Source organism: Lactuca virosa, chromosome 5 (genome assembly GCF_052849685.1).
Source record: "Lactuca virosa cultivar CGN04683 chromosome 5, Lactuca_virosa_CGN04683_v6, whole genome shotgun sequence".
NCBI lineage: Eukaryota > Viridiplantae > Streptophyta > Magnoliopsida > Asterales > Asteraceae > Lactuca > Lactuca virosa.
Genome location: NC_136430.1, coordinates 152,133,787 through 152,142,342, shown reverse-complemented (window position 1 = coordinate 152,142,342; position 8,556 = coordinate 152,133,787). Strand labels below are relative to the sequence as shown.

Below are 8,556 nucleotides of genomic sequence, written 5' to 3'. Positions count from 1 at the left end.
ATTTCCATTCTTAATTTATTATATTATTATAAACAAGTATAAAGCACATAAATTCACATAATACTCAAATAATTCCTTTTTATTACTTCAAAATAAGTTACATTTGTTGACCCTAGCTATTACATTATCGGATCAATGCTTAGCCTCGAAACACAGGCGTTACATGCAAGGACCTTTTGCCTTGAATCGAAAAGTGTTTTTAAGAAGAAAGACTTAGGAAAGACGAGATACATTCTTGGAATGTAAAATCTATGGAAATAGATAAAGGTGAACGTTAAAATTTTAAAATCTTTTGCATATGTTGACAATATGTTGAAAGAGATCAGGATACAATATTCCTTTGGATAACTCTTGACATTGCCACATGACACCATTTTGAGTTTTCCTCAAAAGGACCTAATTAACACATAGGTTTGAGCTAGAATAAAATTATTTATATTCAATTTTCTTTGCAAATAAATCCATCATTTATGTCATATTATGAAAAAGACCAGGTATATGATAATGCTAAGAACATATCATAAGTACTAATTAGATACATGGATAAGTCACTGGATGACTATAAGGACATTCTAAGAGTACTTAAGAAAAAATAAGAGAACGTATATGAGATAATCAATTTAGAAGAAGATCTTTATGTAAAGATCTAGACAATATGTTAACTTCCAAAACACACACACACACGCAAATATATATATATATATATATATATATATATATATATATATATATATATATATATATATAAAATTATCATCTATAATTGGATTATGATTTCATTATGGAATGAAGAATAAGTTTTGTTGGAACGAGGTCCAAGCAAAACATAACTGCACAGTCTACTACAAAATCAGAATAGATTGCTACTTTAAAATCTGAAATTAAATATGATTAGGTGAAGGAGTTCATTAAAAAAAACTATGTTGAGTCCCTCCATTCAAGGATCACCTAGAAATCTGTTGTAACTTTTAGAGTATACTTAACAAAGCTAAGAAACTCTATGTCACATAAGAACACCAACCATATTCTCCGAGATATTTAACTATACTTATAATAAAGATAAATATATAGATGATAGTATTTACAGAATTCACACAAATTAAATTTAGTTAGACTCATTAATAAAGTCTTTCCTTAAGCTAAGTATGAATAGTCACACTTCAACTATTAGACTTTGTTATTCTAGAAACGGGATTTGATTTGGATTTCGTTTTTGGATATTGGAAAATTGTGACAACAATTATTATATTGTTTTTTTAGTTTTTGGGATATGATCATCACATCAATACTTGTTGTGTTTTATATTACATGTTTAATCCATGAATAATCTTATTATTCTAAATGTTCATAGTCGGTTATAATTGTGGGAACATTTATGAAGTAAGACTAATATGAATTGGATTGGTTGACTTTCACAAGATGAAAGTATGCATGGTTTTGTAACCAAGATTCATAGGTACTATTGGATAGACGCGCATCAAGATCACTTTGTAGATCGTTTTCATGAGTGACACTTGATAAAAGGTACTATCTTTGTATCCTTAATACTTGAGATACATAATGGGACTTAAGTGTAGGGAGTGATATGCTTTGATGTGGTCAAATGTTGATCCTTCACAGGGCAGTTATAAAGGCTATTTTTAGGTGTGGCGTGACCTATGCAGGAGGCTTATGTAGTGATACGTGTATGGGTGTGTTTTGTTTTTGAAATTTTGTGTTTGCAATGGATTATAACAAAAATAAAGGGATAGAATGATAGACAACCTAAACCTATAGATTGAATATCGTTGAAAACAAGTTAAGACCTATTAACTTGACTCTATCAAAATCAGGAAAGTTTCCTTCAAATGATGATTTTGAGTGCAATAACAACTCGATGAACAGAAAGTTATTTGATTAAATTTTGATTGATTCCCCATTACAATGATTGTAAATGGCTTATAAACCCTCAATAGTTACAAAGTTGAAAAGAAAATGGTTACAAAGAGGCTTGTAATAAACACACAATAAAGAAAACTACTAAATGTCACTATTGGACTTATTTGTAATGTCTAAATGTTACTAGTGGACTTATTTGTAACTCCTATATCCATAAGTCCATCACATTAAACCACTAATGGTTTATTTATAACTCCCACTCCATAACTCCATCACATAAACCATATACATGCACATCACCATACACACACATCTTGCCATGTCACCCCTTCACGTGGCAAGAAACAAATCATCATTTGTAGAGCCTAAATCATCCATGAATGAATAACCCCTCTCTGTCCCCGCCCCCCCCCCCCCCCATTTGAAAGAAATTGTCCTCAATTCAGCAAGTCCATCATCATCATGGAAGGGTGAAAGATCTCCCACGTTAAAGGCAGCATGCATACCGTAATCTCCCTATAATTCTACCTTATATACATTATCATTAACACGTGAAATGATATTGTAAGGACCTTCTTCTCTTCACATCAACTTGTTCTTTATTTTTCTAGGAAAATGTTCGTTCCTCATGTGCATCCGAACCAGATCACCTTCATTAAACACCCTTAGTTTCCTATTCTTGTTGGAATTTTGATTATAAACTTCATTAACTGATTCAATCTTCTCACTACCTTGCTGATGCAACTTTACCATTACCTTGAGCTTATCAATCGCATCGTTATGAACCAATTCATCCTTTGGTAATAGAATCAGATCCAAAGGCATGTAAGGATTCACACCATACACCACTTCAAAAGGAGAGTGAGCAGTAACATAGGTTGGAGACCGATTATAGTCACATTCCGCATGTGCAAGCTTGATGTCCCAATATTTTTGTGTTTTGCTCATCAATCCCCTCAACAAAGTACCTAAAGTTATGTTTTCAACTTCTGTTTGACCATCCGTTTGAGGATGGTGTGATGTGCTAAACAACAACTTTGTTCTCACTTTTCTCTACAAGGTGTTCCAAAAGTAGCTCAAGAACTTTGAATCCCGATCAGAAACAAGTTTTTTTGGAATGCCATGCAAACGGGCCACTTCTTGAAAGTACAATTCTTTTACAATGTTTGCATCAATAGTTTTGTGGTTAGAGAAAAAAAATCAAATGTTAGCCTTCCATTAGCCTTTCCCACATGACCATCTCTCTTGTGTGCACATTTCACCAAAGAGTACAAGCATGGGTTAGAAGCATGCCCTTACAAGGCTTGTGTGTGCACTTCCAACTATAAATAGAGGCACTGAGAGCCTCATTTTCTCACTAAAAAATCATAGCTATCAACCTCTAAGTCCCTCTATCTCTCTTGGTTGTTAAAATACCATCACACACCACCAACATCACCAACTTATTCCACCACCAAGACCATCCTTGTACCACCTTGTTGTGACTAAAATTCACACCCAACACCACCTTCATTACAGTCCACTCCCTTCCTTTCTCCCCTCCGTTCATTTTCATCAAGAAAGAAGCAAAAAACGGCAGCAAGAGGCTGTCGGAGCTCTCTGGTCACCATCGAACACCCCAGTGCCACCCTTCACTGCCGACCACCACCACCCTCTGCTGTCGTTGCTTTGTGAGTACTCTACCACCACCATTTAATTTTTATCTGTGTGTTAATTTCTTTCGTATTGTAAGCCAAAGAATCGTTTAGTTATTTCTTTTTTGTGTGTGTTCTTCGCATGGACGACAAGCACATGAGGAAGTGATTACCTCCTGTGCAAACTTCATTTTAATATATTCAAACCCACCCCTCCTCTCGAAAAAGTTTTACAAAACAAATCCAAATGACCCCACACTTCATTACAAAATAATTAGTTTAGCCCCACCCTTAGAATTTCTTCATAAAATAAGTCCTAATTCTTATCCATGCACCTTTCGCATCCATATATAACTTTCGCATCATAAGGACTTGCACCTAAATAGTTCGCATTCGCATCGGGTCTATCAGTAGTTGCGATGGCTTATGACAATTCGCAATCACTCGCAACCATTTCCTTGTTCACACCCAATGACCCTCTGAGGTTCACAATCGCATCCTATAATGATGGCTTGCAATCATTCGCATCCGATCGAATCCCTTCGCATCCAACACCTTTTCGCACTCACTAACACTTAAAGACTTACACTAGGTTGTGAGCCATTGCGATGATTCACATCTGATCGCATCCATTCACATCCAATCACATCCATCCGCATTCAATTACATTCGCATTTAGTAACATCTTAAGGCTGGAATTCGCATCCCAAAACATCTAAATGTTTTTCAAAACAGATCTCAAAGCCTCAACTTCCATTACATGTAAACCATTTTTGAGAAAATGTCGACAAATAAGTCCAAAACTCAAAGTTGGAATTTAAATAAACCATTTTAGTCCCTTTCTTGGAATATGATTACAATTTAAGCTCCAATTATTGATTATTTTACCAAATCAACCCCATACTTCATAACTAATACCAAATATATCATTTGGTTAAATAGGTAACTAAATTAGTCCCTATGGTTCATTTTTGAAGCAACACACCTCGGTTTCTCACATCATATACTCGAAACAAATCATCAATCTCACGTTAAGGTGAGTGTTACAACTTACAACCCTTCTTTTAAATATTTTCGAGGGAGAATACATTTACTACTTATATACTACTTATGCAAGATAATACAAAAATACACATAAAATATTATTATCTTATGTAGAAGCTATTACTAGTTTATGTAGAAGCTATAACTAGTTTATAAAATATTAGTTTAACTTTTATATGTTATAAACACATAAACTATTTTTAAAACCTTGATATTTCCATATGTTATGTTGATACAACTAATAAAAATAACATATGCTATGTTGCTACAAAACCTATGATTTTATGTGACAGTGTGTGTCATAAAATGCATGTCATGAAACTTTTCAGTATTTTCTAAAGATTTGAACTATACATGTATATGTACAAAGTTTATACAAGAAACATACTTAGTTTATAAAAGCTAGTGCCTTATGCTATACATGCATACCATTTATGCTCGACTTTTATAAACTCTATACACTTCATTGTGACAAGTAACTACTTATCTATTTATAAGTTAGGGCTGAGAGTTATTCACATACCTTAGTTAAGGGATTTTTAGTGAGACTATATTCTTAGTTGAGTCTAAACACTTAGCATACCCACACTACTATAACCGTTAATCTTCGGAGAGAGATACATATGTATAGATCTATATTGGGTTGACATCCCCACCTGCGGTTGCTAGCTACAACCTCGACCGATCAATCGAAGCGGGTGATAATGTCTACTATCGTTACTATGGCGTATAATGAAGCAACGTAGGGGGTACATACAGTCACATAGCTTGGTTATAGGACTCACTTTAAATATTAACTAGAATCTCTCTCTTTTACTACAAAACCATGGGCTTGGTTGTTTTCAACACTATTTTTAAGTATGGATTTACTTATGCAAAGATACATTTGGTTTTTTTAGAACTTATACAAAGACACTTTATAAACATTGTTTTAAGCATGGTTATACTTACAAAGGAAATACTTTTTAGACTTTTTTTTAAAAGTATCACTGTTGTTAGCAGAAAACCTGTGACTCTTACCAACTTTATGTTGACCCTCAAAATTACATGTATTCTTAAAAATCAATAACTCAAGCACTCAGAGGACAAATGAACATGGATTTCAAGCAATCTAGTTTACTAGCTTTTGTTATGTATGCCTATATGTTAAGGAAATTCATGTACTATCATTATTATCTATAAGAACCTTGTATTTAAACTCAAAGATGGAATACAAATGTTATTTTGTTTATTATTGTACTTGTGTTATATATTCAGTTTACCTGTGATCCATGAACTTAGTCACACAGCCCGACATGTTCCGCCACCTCGGTCTGGGCTGTGACAGATTGGTATAAGAGCTACATTGGCCATAGAGTACTCGTATCCTCGAAAGAGGAAATACAACTATAGCAAGAAGCTCCTAATAAAAGTATTATTATTAATTACACTACTTCTTGGCTACGTCCGGTACGGGGAATCTAGTTTTATGGGCCGCATAGGATTGTTAGATTCAGAACAACTTAATTGCTAAAATGATCATGCCCTCCGGTGTTTCCTGTATGGCCCTCGTCTGTACTTAATAGTCTTGGTGTACAAAAAAATTAATATAATACAAACCTCGCCAACACTAATATATAAGAGTTATATATATACTCTGAACCAGGATGAGAACACTTAATAAAAATTCTAAACATCCCTTCAATTAAAACTACCAACTCAACCCTTTAGGTCAGACGCCTCAACTAAGATTAGTACCGTACATAAACGATACCACAAATAAACCTGGAACGCATGTCAGATCATAAAAGAATTTGTAAATATTAAGTAGTTTTGTGTACACATTCTGGTTGTGAATATTATATACTCACCAAAAGTTGTCGAATGGAATGTTGTTGTGTCATCCACAACGTTTAATTTTCCAGATACAATTGTAGAATCCTTACCATCTTCGATCATCATGACATTCCATTTTGGTTTTTCGACCCTAACATCTTCAAAGTAAATGCCCTTCTTCACATATATGACAAATCTTTTCTTGTTCTTATCAGGAACTACCTTTAGAGCGTCAAAAATTTTCTTGTACTTGTTGGTGCCATCTAGAGCCACCACTCAATCGGCCTTGATTCCAGCCGGTAAGTTTGTCTTCTGTAGGCGCTTCCTGTCTTTGGCAGACAACCATTCTGGCATTTCATCATTTCTAGATGCCATGCTCATCAATCTTCTTCTTGTGTTGAAAGAATTTGTGACACATGAAAACCCCTTTGTGATCGCAAGGTCGTTGCTCGTTAACTCAGTGGACTTTTTAAGGTAGTCTACACCATTTCCTTGAATACTATCTATGCATGTTTGCTGATACGTTCCAGCAGCACTTAGCCATGTCATTAGATCATCTAACAGAAATCCTATTTATTTAAAATCAATATCAGTTGATACCGTTTAGATGATCAATGGCAATATCCATTAGTTCGCTGCAGCATCTGAGCTCCACAAGTGTGGATGCTTTGGAAAGCTCTTCCATGGCGAATAAGAAAGAGAGTTTGAGTAACTCATCAGGGTGGATATTGGTGGAATTAACAAAATGAGCAAGAGAGTTATAACAGCTATCTGGATACAATGTAGTGTCACAAACGACTTTCATAGAAACCATAGCTGATGGAGATTGTGACTCACTACCATTTTGGCTATGGTCTTTGCTCTGTGTAGTTCCAACAACGGATAAAACTACCACAATAACAAGAACTAGAGATGATATGGCCACAACAACCATTCTTTCTCTATTTTTTCTGCGAGCATCGACCCACATTTGATCGGCTTCACCCACTTTCCCATAGGATTTGAAAGAATTCATAGCTTTTGGTTTGAATTATTTCTTGTATGTAAAATTTTTTTGTTGTCTTTCCAACATTTGATAATGTTGGCATTTTATAAAGAAATAATCATGACAAAAGAAAGTTGAGATACGTGCACAACACCATGGTATGGTGTTTAATCAACGTCTGTTTGGTTCTCATGTACATTGATGCGAGTTGCATACATTAAAAATGCTTAAAAGAAAACAACAGTTGACATTCAACTCGCATATGACATCAACTAATTCTATCCTACCTTTTATACCTACAAATATTCCTAGTCATTAAAATTATGACATGTGTCACCATTCCATATTTTTTTAACTATCTTATTAAGAGTATATTAGAAATATATCAAATAAAATTAAATTGAATGGTGTAATGATGACACGTGTCATAATATTAATGGGTAGGAATATTTGTAGTCATAAAAGTTAACAATCAATTTAATTTCTCATAATATAATTACTCTTGTTGCATAAGTATCTATAGCGTTCCTTCAATAATAAGTTCAACCTTCCTGCCTTTTACTTCTTCCTAAATTTCTAGCAAATTATTTATTATTAATCACATAAGATCTCTATTACATAATTTATAAATAATAAGATGATTTAGGTATCTTAAAACTACTTAAAAGACTTTAATATGGGCTAACATAAAAAATACAAAAATAGGAGATATATAATCACCGTCTGAATCAGACCGAAATAGACTCGGTCTTTTACCCAATCCGGTAATATATATATATATATATATATATATATATATATATATATATATATATATATATATATATATATATATATATATATATATATATATATATATATATATATAAAAGGTTACGTTCATGTGAGACCACTATATTAAGTGAGACGGGGAGACGCAATCCTAGCCACTCATTTTGTACATAAAAAACATTTTTAAAATACAAAATAAATGAAAATTTTCGATTTTTTTAAATATTATTTTCGTCATTTTTTTATCCAAAAAAAATAAAAATAAATAAATAAAGTTACCGTTTTTTTTAAATATCTGTGTAATATTCTAGTAGAATATTAGAACATTTTACATATCTGACAAATCTAATAAAATACTAGAATATTCTAACATTTTAAAAATCACATTAGAATATTTACAGTGTAATATTTTAATTGAATATTTCATGT

At 33.1% G+C, this 8,556-nt stretch overlaps 1 pseudogene; it reads right to left on the bottom strand.

The window, feature by feature from the left end:
- Positions 1–2,460: 2,460 nt before the first annotated feature.
- Positions 2,461–7,386, bottom strand: LOC145111879 (putative pectinesterase/pectinesterase inhibitor 24; annotated as a pseudogene).
- Between the last annotated feature and the right edge of the window lie 1,170 nt (positions 7,387–8,556).